The following is a 19,606-nucleotide window of genomic DNA, read 5'->3' on the forward strand; positions in this document are numbered from 1 at the left end:
TTCTTCCTAGTTAGAACTGTCCTCCTGGGAGACAGGCAGGTCTGTGAGGTAACGGAATGGCACACTGATCTACCACCACTCTATGCGATTTTTTTGGTCAGGTTCACAAAAGAAATAAATAGGTTCAAAGCAACAAAGATGGTGATCCCTCTGCATGTTAGTCAGTTCTCTATCTCTTTGACAAATGCCTAAGATGAATAATTTAAAGGACATAGGATTTATTTTTGGTCATTGTCCATAACGTTTTTGTGTAATTTTAAGACTTCCTAAAGCAGGCTTATACCACAGTGAAGAAGCTACAAGTCCTACACTTTATATAAGGGCAAGAGTCAGACAATTTTAAAAATTCCTGTTAATTGATCTATTTGTTTACTAAAAGCCTGGAAAATATTCAGAAACTGCAGTAAAAGTTTCTCTAATGCCACCATATAATTAAAATTAAATAACACACTCAAAAGAGGATTTCACGCCTATTCAACATTTTAATATTCTAGAGTAACAGTTTTGGCCTCTAACTTGCCTTAAAAGCGAACCAAGAAATGTTCTATCATTAAAGATTAATGAAAGCCTGGGGATACAGCTAAGTTTATAAAGTACTCTTTGAAAGAGTACCTACCTGGGTTCAATCTTGAAAATTCATATTAAAAACATAGAATCCAGATTTGTCATCCCAGCCTTGGGAGAGCAGATATAAACAGATTACTAGGCTTCACTAATTAAGAAAGTTAGGTTGCTTAGCAAGTAGAAAATCACTGAATTCAAACTTGTTTTAAAAGGTAGACAGCATTGGAACAATTAAACTGAAATGACCCTGTCTTCCCCATGAACTCACACATGTGTACATGTCAACATGCACATATGTATATACATGCATATGAACACACACACACACACACATATATATACATATATATATATATATATATATATATCCTTCTTCATGCTTAACCTTCTCTATACAGTTGTTGAATTTATCAAATTTCCTGATGCACTATAATTTATAATCATTGCTATGATCCAGAGGATTTCTGGATGTCAGTTTTGAAGCATGCTCAGTGCTATGAATATGGTTTCAAGATGATAAAGATAATAACAGTCCAAAAAATGATTGTAAGAAAATTAGAGTGTTCTATAGTGACAAGCAAAGAAAAAAGATTAGTATACATACTTACACTCTTAAAGTCATTACCTAAAAACCATTAATTCAATTGAAAATGTTTGTATAACTCCCTAAAATGGTATATACTTCATGTCAAAGTCAAAATTGAAGTATTCAGATTTTTGAGCACTGACAGAAAATTGGTAAAATGGCATAATAAAAATACAACTTGAAAATTTAAAAGAGTCATTACACTCCCTCAATGACACAAAAGTAGAACTAGATTATTATGTATTTAACATAATAATAAATTCTGTGTAAAAAGTCACATAAAGTCTGTGATATTAATTATTGATGTACCTCTTACCTGGGGTTGACCCACACAGGAAATTCACAATTCCAAATGCACAGAGACTCCAACACATGGTTACATAATCAGCTGTAGTCCATGATCATTTTAGGACTATTCCAAAAGGAGTCATATAGTCATTATCTTAATTATGAAGTAATTTACATAAATTATTTGCTTCTTTGATAGAAAGTACTTAATATTTCTCCCCTCTAATCCACAGGGAGCCAACCTATAAAGATCAGTGCAGTTCAATAATTCATGGATAAATTTAGAAGCAACCTAAAGTCTCATTCAGATTCAGGCTATTTTGAAGATAAAATAATGTAATTGATTTAAAACTCCCTTTGTCAGACATTCACGTTGCCTAATTACCTGTAACAATATTAAAATGATTTAGCTGGCTATGCTAAAAAATAATTTTATAAAAAATTATAGAATTCCTGGGTCGAATTTTTCTGTTGTCACTATCTATCGTATGTACAAGATAAAATTTGATGTTGGAATGAGTGTCAAAGAAAGAAATCCATTATTCTATTCTTTAATAGTATTTGGTTGTCAGTAATTAAAAAGCTGGTTGTGATTCTTTGTATAAATGGCATTATATGAAATTTTAATATGAAAGTTTTTAAATCCAGATCTAATAATACATACCCATCATTCCAAGTTTCTGGAAGGTAAAGGCAGGTGTATGGCAAATGCATAGTCAACTTATACAATTTAATAAGAGCCTTTCTCAAAATAAAAGCGAAGTAAAAAGTTAAATCCTTTAAAACAAAGTCAATTCTGTCCTATAAACTCATAAAAATTCTGGTGCCATAGTATCATACAATAGAATATATATATATTATTAGCATATGAATGATGTGTGTGAAAACATTGCTCAAATTACAAGCAAAGAGTTGATTGCTGATTATCTGATTCTAGACTTGAAAAACAAATTGCACACATAAGTAATTTTTCAATTTTGTATGGTGGAACTCAAACCTCCTTTGATATTTTAAAGTCTCTCCCATTTCAAACTTATGTACATTAAATACCTGTCATAACATTACACTGATTCAATTTTTTTAATAAAAGTCACAGTTTTCATATATGTGAAAACATGTTAGGTCCCCAAAAATACATTTTAAATATACAGAGTTCAATAAAACATTTGCTATATTCAGAATTTAAAATATATATTCTCTCATTAGTTTTACACAATATCAGCATTTTCTTTTGTGGGGTATATTGTGGGAATGAGGGTTTGGTAAGTTATAAGAGAAATAAAAAATGCTGTAGATGTATTGGCATAAAGGTTAATTATAGTTCTTGCTACCTTCTGTAACAAAGAGAAATGAGGCAAAGGTAACAGCTGCCAGTTTTGTTGAAACTATGCTTTATAGACTTGAATAGTCACATATTAATTAATGGCTATGCCCTGCGTTTACTAGAAGGAGTGAGAATTAATACATAAAGCATTCATCATGCCTTCACAGAGAATGAAAATCACCAGATAGTATACAGAACAGAGTATATTTGGAAGAGCTAGGTAATTTGTCTACAAAGGATGAAGAGGGGTTGATTTCCCAAGGCTCAGAGCTATGCAATCCTCTGGCCATGCTGCAAATGATGCCATTTCAATTGCCATGACTGTGGGCTCAAGGCAATCCATCTTTGTGCCATTTAATTGTCTACACTATAAACCTTTGGCTTTTAACTAAAACAATTACATAAGTGTACCAGTGAAAGAACAAGCTGATTACATGATTCGAGGAAAGAACCCAGCACCAAGAATTATTGACATTTTAAATTAATGACAGGAACTATTGGAGCAGTTTATTTTGATACTATGTGAGTAAGATTTCAGAAAACTAAACAACAACCAATTTAAAACATTTTATGTGACTGAACTCTAAAGCAGATTTTATTAGGCTTTTCTGGAGAGACAACTGATACTACAAACAGACAAACTTCAAATAGTCAACTTATTTCTCCAATACCTACTTTTATTTCACTTTGGGAACATACTCAGTTTGGAGTAATGATAGAGGCTCAATATAAATCAGGATAAAATAATTTGTTTGATTAGAGGGGAAGATTTGGGCTAATTACTCGTGAATCAACTCTTAGAAATGGAGATTGTTCATTTGCACTTGCCACACACGTCTTTCCATAATCCCAGTTTCTCAGAAAGCTAGAACAAGACAACACAAAGTCAAAGTCAGACTGGAAGTTTACCAAGATCCTGCCTCAATAACAAAAAAAAAAAAACAACAACAACAAAAAAAAAAAACAAAAACAAAAACAAAACAAAACAAAACTGGAAATAAAAAAAAGCAGTTTACATGCTAGATATACAGGTCGCTGTTAGAGGGTGGTATCCATGCTTTTCTAAGAGCAGCAAGCCTTAGATTCAGTCCCCAGAATTAAAAGAAAACAGAAAAAAATGTAAAAAAACAAGTAAACAAATAAAACAACAAAAACAAAATCTAACCATATATCATTTGTGACCAAAGCATTAGCTTGACCTATTAATAACTGAAATTCCCAACTCATGTAAAACAGGTTACCTTACTTATATCTGAAAGTGGTGCCAGAGGACAAAATGTGATAATTTGAAGCTGCTAAATTTTGTGTGTGTGTGTGTGTGTGTGTGTGTGTGTGTGTGTGTGTGTGTGTGTGTGTGTGTGTGTGTGATGGTATGAAGGACTGTAACCTACCAAGAGATAAAATTGAGTTAAAAATGTTTATTAAAATAACTTTCAACCTAGTAGAATATTAGACCTATAATCTTTTGATAAAATTATATATATGCTACGAATATTGGAAATACTGAAAAAAATTGGTCTACATATGAAGAAATTTATGTCTGTCTGAAGTGGGTATGGTGGCTTTAGTGATGCATATTTTGAAGATCAGTCAAAACTAATCTGAAAATACATTAGGGATGAAATTAGCAGATGTACAATAATATTATTTATCATCAAACTTTGTAATTTCCCCCAAAGTGATGATTATATTATATCATATCTCTGAGATCAGTACTGTAATGTTTGTATAATTGACACTGCTAAACACTCATTTAAGAGTTAATAAGAGTGATAGAAATACTCAGATGAGTGAGGTGACGCACATAGTCAAGCTAGGAATCATGCATGGAAACAGCAGAGTTGATGCTGTTGCATACATGAGAGGTGAGTGAACCAGGCAGAAGGCTGTCCTAATGAAATTTGATGGCATTGTTCATTCTCAACCAAGTCAGAACATGAGGGTGATAACATGCAGGTTAGCTGTTGTTCAGTTTATGAAACCAGTTGTAGTCATTGAAGAAGATGGAAAAAAAGACACAAAGAATACTTTCATTTATACTTACATGAACAGCATTTGAAAGAGCGGTTTATACTTGTTTAAATGTTGAAAGGAAGTAAAATATTTTTAAATTTTTACTAAGAGCGGGTGAGGAAAATGTTACAGTACCGTAGCAAAAGCAGCAGAAGTGAACAGGAGAGGGGGGAGTCGGAAGCATCAGCCAACTTAATAAGGACAAAGCGCACTGAGAGTTAAGCTGGTAGCAGTGAAACTCCACAAGTAGGTGAAGGCTATGACAACTTCAAGAATTTTAGTTTATCACTTGAATTTTTACACAGCTCTTCTTTAAAACTGTTGTTATGACATGAGGACATTAAAGTGAGAACTGAAATTCTATTTAGGGCTTAGGATGTATATCACCATGCTAAAAAATTCACAGGATGAAGGTTCTTTGAAATGCAAATAACTCTATAAATTCTGAAACTATTTCAACATTTAAATGTATTTGGCACAATAATGATAAAAACAAAATTTCCAATCAATTATTTTGTTAAGCTGCCTTCAAGCTATTCTATATGTTCCAGGAACATAGCAAGACAATACCAGAGTATAGACTTTTATTTTACTTTTTTAATTTTATTTTTCATAGATATTCTATGTATTTACACTTCAAATTTTATTCCCTTTCCCCTCTCTCTCATACCCTCTTCTGCCTCCCCCTGCTTCTATAAGGATGCTCCCATTCCAACCAGCCCACTCCAACTTCAATACAATGGCATTATACTACATCGGGGAAACAAGCCTTCACAAGACGAAGGGCTTTTCCTCCTATAGATGATGGACAGTCCCATCCTCTGCTACATATGTGGCAAAAGTCATGCTTCCCTCCATGTGTACTCATTGGTTGGTGGTTTAGTCCCTGAGAACTCTGGTGGAGTTTGGTGGTTGATATTGTTATTCTTCCTTTGGTGTTGCAAACCCATTCAGTTCCTTCAGTCTTTTCTATAAATCCTCCATTGGAGTCCCCTTGTTCAGTCCAATGGTTAGCTGCAACTCATCTTCATGTGTATCAATAGGGCTCTGGCAGAGCTTCTCAGGAGACACCCATATCTGGCTCCTGTGAGCAAGCACGTCTTGGCAACAGCAGTAGTCATTGGGTGTGGTGGCTTCATCTGGGATGGATCCCCAAGTCAGGGAGTCTCTGGATAATATTTTCTGAAATAACAAAAAATTCAGGATAGCAAAACCATTTTCAAAAATAAAAGAACTTTTGGGGAGATCACCATCCCTTACTTCAAACTGTATTACAGAGCAATTGTGATAAAACCTGCATGGTATTGGTCCCTGCTCCACTCTTTGTCTCTGTATCTCCTCCCATAACTATCTATTCTCCCTTCTAAGAAGGAATGAAGCATCTTGGTCTTAGCCATTCTTACTGGTGTGAGGTAGAATCTCAGAATTGTTTTAATTTGCATTCCCCTGATGACTAAGGATGTTGAACATTTCCTTAGGTACTTCATGGCCATTCTGCATTCCTCAGTTGAGAATTCTTTCTTTAGCTCTGTACCACATCTTTCATAGGATTATTTGATTCTCTCAAGTCTATCTTCTTGAGTTCTTTGTACATATTAGATATTAGCCTTTTATCAGATGTAGGATTGGTAAACACCTTTTCCCAATCTGTTAGTTGCTGTTTTATCCTATTGGCATCGTCCTTTGCCTTACAGAAGCTTGTAATTTTATGAGGTCCCAATTGTTCATTCTTGATCTTAGAGCATAAGCTATTGGTGTTCTGTTCAGGAAAATTTTCCCTGTGCCAATGTGTTCAAGCTCTTCCCCACATACTCTCCTGCTAGTTTCAGTGTATCTGGTATTATGTGGAGGTCTTTGATCCACTTAGACTTGAGCTTTGTACAGGGTGATAAAGCAAGGTCAACTTGCATTCTTCTACATGCTGACCTCCTGTTCAACTAGCACCATTTGTTGAAAATGCTGTCTTTTTTTCCATTGTCAAATATCAAGTGACCAGAGGTGTGTGGATTCATTTCTGGGTCTTCAGTGATATTCCTTTGATCTACTTGCCTGTCTGTGTACCAATACCATGCAGGTTTTATCACAATTGCTCTGTAATACAGCTTGAGGTAAGGGATGGTGATCTCCCCAAAAGTTCTTTTATTTTTGAAAATAGTTTTTGTTCTCCTGAGTTTTTTGTTATTTCAAATGAATTTGCTAATTGCCCTTTCTAATTCTATGGAGAATTGAGTTGAAATTTTGATAGGGACTGCCATGAATCTATAGACTGCTTTTGGCAAAATGGTCATATTTAATCCTTCCAATCCATGAGCATGGGAGACTGTTCCATCTTCTGAGATGTTCTTTGATTTCTTTCTTCAGAGAATTGAAGTTCTTGTCATACAGATCTTTCACTTGCTTGGTTAGAGTCACACCAAATTATTTTATATTATTATTTGCTATTGTGAAGGGTGCCATTTTCCTAATTTCTTTCTCAGCCTGCTCATACTTTGAGTAGATGAAGGCTACTGTTTCGTTGAGATAATTTTATACCCCAACACTTTGTTGAAGTTGTTTCTCAGCTGTAGGAGTTCTCTGGCGGAATTTTTCAGGTCGCTTAAGTATTCTGTCACATCATCTGCAAATAATGATATTTTGACTTTTTCCTTTCCAACTTGTATTCCTTTGATCTTTTGTTGACTAATAGATTTGACTAGGTTTTCAAGTACTATATTGAATAGGCAAGGAGAGAGTGGGAAGCCTTGTCTAGTCTCTGATTTTAGTGCGATTGCTTCAAGTTTCTCTCCATTTAGTTTGATGTTAGCTACTGTTTTGCTGTATATTGCTTTACTATGTTTAGGTATGGGCCTCAATTTCTTGATCTTTTCTAGACTTTTATCATGAAAGGGTGCTGAATTTTGTCAAAAGTTTTCTCAGCATCTAATGAAATGATCGTGTGTTTTTTTTTTTTCTTCTTTGAGTTCGTTTATATAGTGGATTAAGTTGATGGATTTCTGTATATTGAACTATTATTACATACCTGCGATGAAGCCTACTTGATCATGATGAATGATCATTTTGATGTGCTCTTGGATTTGGTTTGTGAGAATTTTATTGAGTATTTTTTGCATCAATATTCATAAGGAAAATTGGTCTGAAGTTCTCTTTCTTTGTTGGGTCTTTGTGTGGTTTAGGTGTAAGCATAATAGTAGCTTCAAAGAATGAATTGGGCAGTATTCCTTCTGTTTCTATTTTGTGGAATAATTTGAAGAGTATTGGTTTTAGGTCTTCTTTGAAGTGCATTTTAATGAATTCTGCATTAAACCCATCTGGTCCTGGGCTTTTTTAAATTTCACCAATCTTCTTAATTTGTCAAGATGTCTCCTTTCGTCTGAGTTTTTACCAAAAGTAAAAAGAAAAAACCTATACCTCATCAAACTATGTGCAATGAATGGCTTTTCTCTATTCTCAAATTTCTCTAACCTTTAACAGTTTAATGTGCAATTTCTCATGTGCCCTACAGTGATTCATAAATGAAGAACTAAGAACAAATATTGTTTTCTTAGGAATTTCGATTTTTATTGAATAGAAGATTTATTTGAACTAATGGTATGAGGTTTAATGATGTGGATAATAATGATTACTTAGTTACTGGTTAGGAAATATAACTTTAAATCTTAAGTTAAATGAAATTGTACAAAATTAAACAAAAATAAATTTAAAAGCTTCTAATCGTTTTGCATTAAAATTAAAAAGATATTGCATACAACTTTACAAAAGTCAAGTAATTCAGGCCACCACAAGGCCTTTAAAGTGTTTAAAATATTGCTTTCAAACACATTTTTAAAAAATATGAGAAAAAATAGCTGAAAATAATCTTGCCTTATTTTATATGCCATAATATCTTTGGATTTATAAATAGTTTTAAAATATATACTTACATATCTCAATGAAGTACCATTTCATGATTTCATTTTTATATTCAATGTTTAAATGGATTATTTGTGTTGCTTGTTAATTATAAATATAATTATAATCCATGAAAATGTTTTTAAATTACTTATTATATCTCTCTCTGTGTTTGTGTGTATGTGTGTGTGTGTGTGTGTGTGTGTGTATGTGTGTGTCCATTGACACATTAAAGAAATCAGCAGAGAACAATGAAATTTGTTGATGTTACATTAAGGAAGGAAAACACTTCACTTCCTCCTGTGTTAAATTGACCAAATTTCAAGTTGTTTAGTCCCTGTATCTTAACTCTGTCTGTAGTATATGATTACTGGCCATGCATAATGCCTGACTCTGCTTGCCTTAAAACCTGTGTATATTTAAATACCAATTAGTTGTTCAGTGCCAAGGGTTAATATGTGATATCTACAAAGAACTTAAGAAGTTAAGACTCCAGAAAACCAAATACCCCTATTAAAAACGGGGTATAGAACTAAACAAAGAATTCATAACTGAGGAATATCAAATGGCTGAGAAATGTTCAACATCCTTAGTCATCAGGGGAATGCAATTAAAACAACCCTGAGATTCCAACTAACTCCAGTCAGAATACCGAAGATAAAAAATTCAGGTGACAGCAGATTCTGGCTAGAATGTGGAGAAAGAAAAGCACTCCTCCATTTTGGTGGGATTGCAAACTGGTACAAACACTATGGGAATCAGTCTGGATGTACTTCAGAAAATTGGACGTAGTGTTCCCAAAGGATCCAGCTATACCACTCCTGGGCATATACCCAAAAAAATGCTCCAACATATAACAAGGACACATGCTCCACTATGTTCATAGCTGCTTTATTTATAATAGCCAAAAGCTGGAAAGAACCCAGATGTTCTTCAGCATAGGAATGGATATACAAATGTGGTACATCTACACAATGGTGTACTACTTAGCTATTAAGAACAATGACTTCATTGCTCCATTCATTAAGCAAATGGATGGAACCAGAAAACATCATCCTTACTGAGGTAACCCAGTCACAAAAGAACACACATGGTATGCACTCACTGATAAGTGGATATTGGCCCAAAAGCTCAGAATACCCAAGATATAATTCACACACCATATGAAGCTCAAGAAGAAGGAAAACCAAAATGTGGATTTCCTCTCAGAAGGGAGGAACAAAACACGCATAGGAGGATATAGAGGAACAAAGAGTAGAGCAAAGACTGAAGGAAACGCCATCTAGGAACTGCCTTACCTGGGAATCCATTCCATATGCAGACACCAAACCCAGTCACTATTGCTGATGCCAAGAAATGCTTGTTGACGGAGCCCGAGATGGATGTCTCCTGAGAGTCTCTGCCAGAGCAGATACAAATTAAGATGCTTGCAGTTAACCAACAGACTGAGTACATGGACTCCAATGGAAGAATTAGAGAAGGACTGAAGGAGCTGAAGGGGTTTGCTATCTTGTAGGAAGAATACAATATCAACCAACTAGACACCCCAGAGCTCCCAAGGACTAAACCACCAAACACAGATTACACATGGGGGTGGGGACCCATGGCTCCAGATGCATATGTAGCAGAGGATGGCATTGTCTGGCATCAACAGGAGAAGCCCTTGTTACTGTGATGGCTCATTTTCCCAATGTAGGAAAATGCCAGGCTGTTGAGGACAGGGTGGGAGGGTGATCATCCTCATAGAAGTAGGGGGAGGAGGGAATGGGAGAGAGGAGAACCAGGAAAGATAATAACATTTGAAATGTAAGTACATAAACTACCCAATAAAATAAAAACAAAGGGAGAGAAAATAAATATAAAATATCTTGAGTATATGCAGTTTCCACAAAAATGGAAGAAATTTAGCTGCAGTGTAAAAATTTTGTTTTGCAACAATAGAAAAGCTGAAAATATAAGATGAGAATCCATCTTGGTTACAGGTGTAGAAGCTCACCTGGAAAATGCAGCGGAATGCATTCAAAGATGGATGAAGTTTATTCCTTTGACTTGTTTAAAATATCTTAGCGATAATCACAGGTCAGTGTATGCAAAAGCATACAAGTTTCCAATTTTACTAAATGCCATCTTCCATTATTGCATTTTTCCATGTATGTATGTGTTAATTTTGGAAGACAGGCATGACATAGGATACAAGTTATAGTCAGAGAATAACATGTGTTAATCCATTTTTTCTTGTATACAGGTTTCAGGAATCATACTCTGTTGTCAAAATTTAGTGCCATGTGCCTTTAACAGCTTATATAGTTCACAATCCCAATCTTTTCATGCAATGATCCATGGATCTAAAATTGTTTGTTTGTTTGCTGACTTCATTGCTTTTTTGTTTATTCATTTATTTCAGTGTTAAAATAGTTCTGTGACCTTATTTTCCTGAAATCTAGAATATGTTATTCTGTATTCTCCTTTTCTTAACTTTGTAAAAATTTAAAAATAAAATCCATGCTATGATTGCAAAATTAAAAAAAGAAAATGTAAATATAAGTAGGCTTATACATATGTAGAATAGATAGATAAATAGAAGATTGATAGATGTTAGATAATAGATGGTAGAGATACATGATAGATGGAAGATAGATAATAGATGGGTGCTAGCGATAGATGATTGATAGGTAGGTAGATGATAGATAGATAGATAGATAGATAGATAGATAGATAGATAGATAGATAGACAGATAGATGCATACATGAAATAATTATTTTTAAAAAGAGGCTTTGGATTTAAAGGAGATTTGAGAGGATTATATGAGAGAATTTTGAGGGATGAAAGTAAGGGAGAATGTTCCAATTATAATCTAAATAAAATAAATTATATGAAGAAATAAAAATAAAACAAAAGAATTCATGATGGACAATGTTCCTTCCAGAAAACATTAATTATTAAACAAAACCCAAAAGATGCTCCATCACGCCACAGGGGCACATGTTCCACTCTGTTCATAACTGCCTTATTTGTCATAGCCAGAAGATGAAAACAACCGAGAGGTCCCACAATGGAAGAAGGGATACAGAAAATGTGGTTCATTTACACAATGGAATACTATTCAGCTATTAAGAACAAGGACATCTTGAGGTTTGCAGGCAAATGGATGGAACTAGAAAATATTATTCTGAGTGAGGTAACTCACATCCAAAAAATCATGCATGGTATGTATGCATGAATAACTGGATATTAGCCAAAAAATGTACAGAATACCCAGGGTACAATCCATAGGACTCAAGAAGGTTAAAAAGCCCAAGAGTCCAAGTAAGGACGCCTTAATCCTAATTGGGAAGGAGAAGAAGCATTCCTGGGGCAGGGATCAGAGGGAGGGAGGGACTTAGGTGGAGAGCAGACAGGAAGGGGAAAGGGAGAGCTTGATCAGGTATTAAGGGGGAGAGTAAAGCCCTGAGAACCAGCAGAAAGAATGTAAACAGGCAACTTCAGGACATATGGGGTGGGGGATGGGGGTGGGGGTCTTGAATATACCAGAGACTTTCAGGACTCAAAGGAAGGGACCTTAGATGAAATGCCCAACAATGGGGAGACAGAACTTATAGAGCCCACTTCCAGCAGAAAGACAGGACATCAAGTGAAGGATGATGGGGTTGCCATCAAAAGTTCTGACCCAGAATTATTCCTGTGTAAAAGAACTGCAGGGAAAAAAATGGAGAAGAGACTGAGGAAAAGGAGGTTCAGTGACAGGTCCAGACTGGGGTCCAGCTCAAAAAGGGACTCCAAGGCCTGATATTATTACTAATGCTATGCTATGCTTATAGCAAAGAACCTAGCATAGCTGTCCTCTGAGAGGCCCAACAAGCATTTGAAAGAGTCAGATGCAGATATTTGCACCCAACCAATGGACTGAGGCTGCTGACCCCTGTAGTCGAACTATGGAAAGGTTGGAAGAAGTGGAGGAAGATGGCGACCCTGTAGGAAGACTAGCAATCTCAGCTTACCTGGAGCACCGAGGTCTCTCAGACACTGAGCCACCAGCTGACATTAGGCCCCTGACACATATACAACAGTGAACTGCCTGGTCTGGTCTCAGTGAGAGGTGTACTTAACCCTTGAAAGACTTGAGGCCTCCGGGAGTGGGAAGGTTTATAGGGGTTGGGGGGGGGGCATCCTCTTGGCGGTGGGGAACGAGGAATGGGATGAGGAACAGTGGGAGGGCAGACTGGGAGGATGATAACAACTGGGGTGTAAAAAACGATTAAGGAATAATAATAAATAATTTAAAAACTCTTGGCAAAAAGCAGACATGGGGAAAAAAGAAATCTACCATTTGGCCTATGATAATGGTATTTCTCTCACTTACCTAACATAAACACATACAACCTTATTGCTAAAATTACCACAGACTTTTGTTGAAGGACAATGAAAAATCAATCTCAAAGTAAGTGGGAACCATCCTCTTTTTTGGTTACCTTTCACAGCAGCAGAACATGCTATGTAGACCAGTATATAAGAAAAGGTCCTCAGTGGCCTTACATGGTGCTAGACTTTATATGCTGCAGTAGAAACCTGGCATGCAAGATGTCAACACTTGTGTAATATCAGCAGTATTGCAGTGTAGTATTGCAGTGTAGTACTTCTCTCTGTTTACAACTGATACCTGCTCCACACTGAGAGATCTCATGTTTAAAACTACAATTCTAGAAAATTGTCAGTGACAATGGAGGTCATAAGGCTCTAGAATATACTCTAGTAATGTTATTTTGGTAAACTGACATGGTTTCCATACCTTGTAAATATTTAGTTTTATAACCAGAGTCCTAAACTGTTAACCACACTGGTCACAGAATCTTTTTTTCCTAGTGAGCAGTAGTCAATAAAGTGTTAACAATGAAAATAAGAGACTGAATGCTTAGTGTTAAATAGAACATTCATATTTATCTCTCAGTCACTAAGGTTAAGGGAGTATCTCCAAAGAGACAGAGAGATATAAGACAAGGATTTGAGTGGTGTGTAAATTACTGTCCTTATAATCTCCTTTACACGAGATGATCCTTTCAATTGTGAGTGCAAAATCAATAAGTCTTTTAAAACAACAGAAATATTTTATTTTACAATATAACTAGATTTATACTTTTAAAAAATTATTTCAAATACGTTAAAATAATACAAGCAGTACAATCTCCAAAACTAGTTAGAAGACAAGTTATATAGATGTTTAAGACATTTCAGTATGTGTTTTGAAAATAGTAAATGGATTTTCTTGTCAAGTTTGTAAAAACTGTAACTGAAATTGTATGACAAATTTACATGTCGATTGATCTAGCCAGACACTACTTCATCATAAAATATCTTCTTTACATTCAGAACTAGCCTGGAGCAGCCAGGATAGAAGAAAGTTGTGGTTGTCCATGTTCTGCAGACATACAAGGAATTTACACAAGACAACAGTGCAAAATGGTGCTGGGGGGACCTTATTTGTACATCGAGATACTCCCGAGAATTACCGAAATACTCCATTTTATTCCACGCCAGAAAATTATAAGATAATGGAGGCCACAATTTAAAAACAAAAAAAACAAAAAGCTACCCAGTAGGCATAAGCAGCTAATGTGCTTCCTGTCCTGGAATTACCCGGGGGCAGAGTGGACGGCTACCCATCTCTGCTGGGAACAAGGTGGCGGAAGTGTTAGACGTACATCCACTGAAAGTACAGGAAGTAGCAAGTTTTAATGTAATGTATAATTGAAAACCAGGTGGGATGTGCCGTATTCAGGTGTGCACTATTACCCTTGCATGCTTGACATTCTGACAGCATTAGAGACCCTTCAGAGAAAGCTTGGAATAAAGGGTTGAGGGACTACAGCTGACAGACTATTCACTGTTATAGAAACTGAATGCTTAAGGGCCTGTAAATGCACCAATGATTCAAATAAATGACAACTACTGCTAGGCTGTGAAAGGTACCCTGCCTCCACCCGTCCATATCTAGCAACCACATTGGGCTCAAACAGCAACAGACAAAACACTAATAGATCTTCAAACTCTGGAGACAAGCAACCTGTCCTTTCCTGCTTTGCTTTCAGTCAGCGCCATGGCATGGATTTGGACAAGCTGAAGGGACAACTGAAGCCTCCCGGCCAGAGCTGCTCTCTAGTGTTGGTGGAAGGTCCCTCTAGCCCCTGTGTAAATCTCGACAGCCCGCAACAGGTGTTGGCAAACACTCTCTAGAACCTCTCCTTAAAATGAAAAGAAAACTTAGTAACACAGCAGCCACTTAAAAGCCACAGGGTGGCTGCCAGTTCTTAAATCCGCTGAAAGGCTTAGCAATTTGGACCTCTGTGGGATCCCCCAAAGCTGATAGGCCAAGGGAAAGTTCCCATTGGACAAAGCGTTTCTCCTCTTTTCTATCATGGGCAATTCAACATCGCATAAAAAATTTCCCCGGGCCAGGGAGATATGTGCCGTACTAAAATCCCATGGAAGCAAAATAGCAAAAAACAAGCCTTCTTGTTTTGGGACAAAGTCCTTCCGTTAAGGCCATGCATGGCCAAGCACAATATTTATAGCCCAGACTCATGGACCCGAGTAGCTTCTCTCATCAAAAACAGATACCCAAGAAGGAAAACCACCTTCCCATGAATTTTTGCTGATCTTAGCCACAATTCGGCAATGCATAGGGTCATCTAAAATAGGACAGTCTGATAGCAACACAGCTACCGAGCCCCCTCAGTCAGATAAGCCCAAAGATCAAGGTCCTAAAAACTACCCCTACCTCCTTACACTTCAGAGAAGACACTAAACAAACCAAACTGTCTGCTCTTCCAGCCCCTTCCTCTCCTGCCCAAGGGCAGGGCTCCATTAAAATATCAAAGGAGCTTTCACCTGCCTTTCCCCTTATTCCACCTCCCCCATCCAACTAGAGAGAGATATCTTTCGAGCCTTAGAGGTAGTTCTTACCACCCAACCAGAAAGAGACCACATTAAGAAAGAGGATATTACCTATAAAGAAAGTAATGCCCAAAGAGACCCTAAAAAACACTCCTCCAAATCTCCACCGATTCTAAGGGCCACAGTTAGATTTAATACTTCCTGCCTTGATTGGCTCTCCAACAAAGCCATCCGGGTCCTGTAATGGTCTCGTTCAGGAGGGAAGCTTAGCGTCCTCAGAAAGCTTGTAGAACGGCTGGTTCTACAACACATCTGCACCTCACGCAGTCCATGGAATACCCCTGTGTTCGCGATAAAAATGAGGTCAGGGGGATGGAGATCATTACAAGATTTGAGGGCAATTAACAAAATCATATGAGCCTGGGGCTCCCCACAAAGGTTACCACACATCTCAGCCATGCCTGCCAAAGTCTCCCTATTACCAATAGACAGATCTTCATTTTAATGAGGTACCTAAAGGCCTGGAAGATTAGCCAATTAGCCTTACTTCCCAGACACCGCTCCCTACAAAAGGTTTTTCATCTCAGGCCCGCCCTAAGAAGTCGGGGTACGGTTTTATTCACCCACTTTCCTCCATTACAATAAATGCCTTAGAACCATAGACTGTTACTTTCTTTTGTTGTCAGGAGCTGTAGAGAAGTCCTTTGCTTACAGAGCTGCACTCTAATTTGTGGAAGGCCTCTATGTTCCCAGCTATGACTGCCATTAAGCCAAGCCTACAGTCACCAGCTGACAGGCAAAGACTCCCTGTGGGACCAGCACCCCTTTTCCCTAAGCCTGAGTCAGGATCCAGTCCTCGGGCCCCCACTTTGTTCTCAGCTCTTCCCCAGCATCCAGCAGTGCCTGAGTGTCCAAGAGCCTGGGAACCAGACGGCTCCAGGTCTAGTCAAAGGCCCTAGGACCCTCTGTCATCTTGCCTCAGACTGTGCTTCCCTACTCTTGGAGTCATGTTCGTGTGGCTTCCCACAGCCCCACACCCGACACCCGCACTGTGGTCAGACTTCACATGTCCTGCCTCACCAAGCAGCCAGGCCTGGTGGCTGAGCTGGTGCAGGACCCTAACCCCCAACACTATTAATAATGACTGCTTCTCACCCCCTCTGGCCCTGACTGTGCTATCAAGACTCTTTTCTTCTTTTGAGCTTTTCTTCAAAGTTGGCCTTTTCATCTGCTTCCAATCTACATTTGGGATTTACCAGTCAAGAAAAAACAAACAGGGCAAAGCTGATGTGTCTGCTAGAGCACATAGCCACAGCACTGCAGAGCAGGCCCCTCCCTGCACCCACCCTCCCTGCACCCCCACCCCCTGCTCCCTTCTCCTAGGCCAGCCAAAGAAAATAGAAAAACACACCGGAGACCCAAAAGTTTTCAGGCTTTGTTTAAATGCTTGTTCTCTCTAACAACGACACCTAAGACAATGGTTGTGCTTCTCAGTTCAAAAATTGTCATTCTCCTTTATTTAAATGTTTATTTTTCTCCCTAGCATTTGTGATTTATGTCAAAAAATTTTCCATTTCTTTAAATTTTCTTGAAGATTCAAAAGTCATTTAATCTACTCCCACAGGTCAAACCAGCTATACTGATAACCATTATTTAGTCCTTAATTAATAACCAATTTCCTTTACAGACAAGCTGTTGCTGCTTATCCCAGATACATAATTAACATGATATTTCCTTCCTCAGCCTTCCAAAGTGGACTTAAAGGATGCCTTCCAGGACAAAACTCCTCTAAAACCCTTCCTTTTCTAGGGTCATAACAACAAACCATGATGTGTTCCCAAGCAAACCATCATAGGCTTAACAGATGCACACACCCCCTGCTGGGTTCTGCTCCTCTGTTATGTTCACCCTACATGTTTTTCTACAGTGCTGCTCCCATCAATCAATGGAGACTGACTGTTCCCAACCTAGGAGACAGTTATTCTAATGATACCCCACTCTTATAAAAGAAAAGGTGTCCTGGGTTGGTCCCCAGCTCCAAAAAAAAGAACCAAAAAAAAAAAAAAAAAAAAAAAAAGGCACCCTGATTCCTGATTGAGATAGGTCAAATCCCCCGGAACCCTAGGGTATGGCAGGAGCATTCCTAGTCTCCCTGGAGATCAGGCCCCTCTCAAGTAGCTACAGCCTCCCCGTCCCCAGCCCCCTGTAGAGGGTTTGAGACAGAGCAGTCATGTAGGGCAATGCCCCAAACACAGAGGTAGGCCCAGACAGATCAGTCACATAGAAACAGGATCACATACCCAAATATGTAGATGAGTTACTCCCAAGCTCTCAGAACAAACCAATAGAAATCACCTGCCGTCAGACCCTGACCCATTCCAATATTGTATTTAAGAATCCTATTCAGAATGATTAAAGGTGTGCAGGAATTACTCCATCGTCTGAGAGCTTCTGTCATAAAAGCTGTAACACTTGGAGATGGGGAAAAAAATCTCTCCAGAAGCTCCCCTGCTAGCCTTCTGCTGGCTCAGCCCAGCCTGAACGGAAGTGGCAGCTGCCAAAAATGGAGGCAGAGTAGCCCCAGCAGTGGAGGTGGCCGCAAAAGCAGTTCCCTACCCTGCCCGAGTTCTCTCCCCTTCTTCAGAACCTGTGAGCCTAGCCGGACCAGAGATCTCCTTGGAAAGCCTCCAGTGTGCAGACCCACCAGCTACTGTGAGGATTTGAAACCCAAGGTCATTGATGAATTACTACTGAACTCAGAACTGGGAAAGTTCCAAAATCTGGGCAAAGAAGTGGCTGCCTGTACTGGGAGCCAGCTGGGGCTCTTACTTCTTTCACGGAACCAAATGACCTAGCTTTGGTGTAGGAGAAAGACTTTAACTTCTATTCACCTGTAGAGATGTCACTGGAGAAATCAAATATGAACTTATTACATAAACATATCCTCTTTATTTTTCTAGTTCCTCTAGTTATGCATTTTTTATGGTGAATTCTTTTCCTTTAATAATTGGTTTTCATGATCTGCTATGATAGAGTATTATCACCAATTGGTGCTTTAAAAGTAAGAGTAGTGAAAGTCATTACACAGAGTCAGAGCATTAGTGCTTCACTGATAGACTATAACAGAAAGACCCTAATGGCAGATAAAAAAAAAATCTAGGTTTTATTTCATTTTATTAAGTTAAGAGCCACTGAATTTAAAACGGGAAAAAAGCCAGCAACAGATTACTCATTATAGCTCAAATAAATTAAAGTGCTAATTTCATATTTCTCTAATCACATATTCATTCAAGATTCTTCTCATTTGCTGACTTCCAAGACTGGCATACATAATTTCACTATGCATCAGAAATATGGAAGGCTTTTCCAAAAAGAATCCACTTTTATTGTAAATGAATCTATAAAATAATAATATCCAGTTTCCTGAAATGCTTAGCCTATAAAGCAAAAATTTTAGATGGTAAAACGTATAATATTAGGTCTTAAATTGAAATGAGAATATGGAACCTTGCACAAGGGCATCTTCTTGCAATGGCAATAAATATGAGGCATGTGATAAGATCCACTATTATTATGATAATGCAGACAAATAAAAAAAGTAGTCTAGTCCATGTTGCTAACAATTTCGAGTGAGGCAGGAAAAGAAATGCAGATGTTTTCAGATAGAGTACCAGAGGAAGTATTCTCTTCAGTGCTCTTTTTCTATGAAGAAAAGCATTTGATTGGGATCTGCTTACAGTCCACTATCATGATGGGTAGCATTGTGGTATGCAGACTGACATGGTGCTAGTGAGGTAACTAAGGCTTCTACATCTAGATCCATAGGGAGCAGGAAGACTAAGACTAGCATTGGCTGGAGTTTTGAAATCGCAAAGACCACCCTCTATGACAGTCTTTCACCAACAAGGTCATATTTTTCTCCAACAAGGCCTCATCTACTCCTACAAGGCCATACCTTCTAATTTCTCTCAAGTGGTACCCCTCCCTCATGACCTAGTATTGAAATACATGAGGCCATGGAGGCCATTCTTATTCAAACCAATGCAGAAAGCAA

The 19,606-nt window shown here is 37.7% G+C and overlaps 1 protein-coding gene and 1 pseudogene across 1 annotated transcript in view; one reads left to right on the top strand and one right to left on the bottom strand.

Annotated features, from left to right (window-relative positions):
• Window positions 1–19,606, bottom strand: part of LOC116897041 (thioredoxin-like protein 4A) — a 511,807-nt gene that overhangs the window by 110,584 nt on the left and 381,617 nt on the right. The gene's annotated exons all lie outside the window — the stretch shown is intronic.
• Window positions 14,073–18,418, top strand: LOC116895179 (annotated as a pseudogene).

The sequence above is a fragment of the Rattus rattus genome, chromosome 3 (genome assembly GCF_011064425.1).
Source record: "Rattus rattus isolate New Zealand chromosome 3, Rrattus_CSIRO_v1, whole genome shotgun sequence".
Lineage (NCBI taxonomy): Eukaryota > Metazoa > Chordata > Mammalia > Rodentia > Muridae > Rattus > Rattus rattus.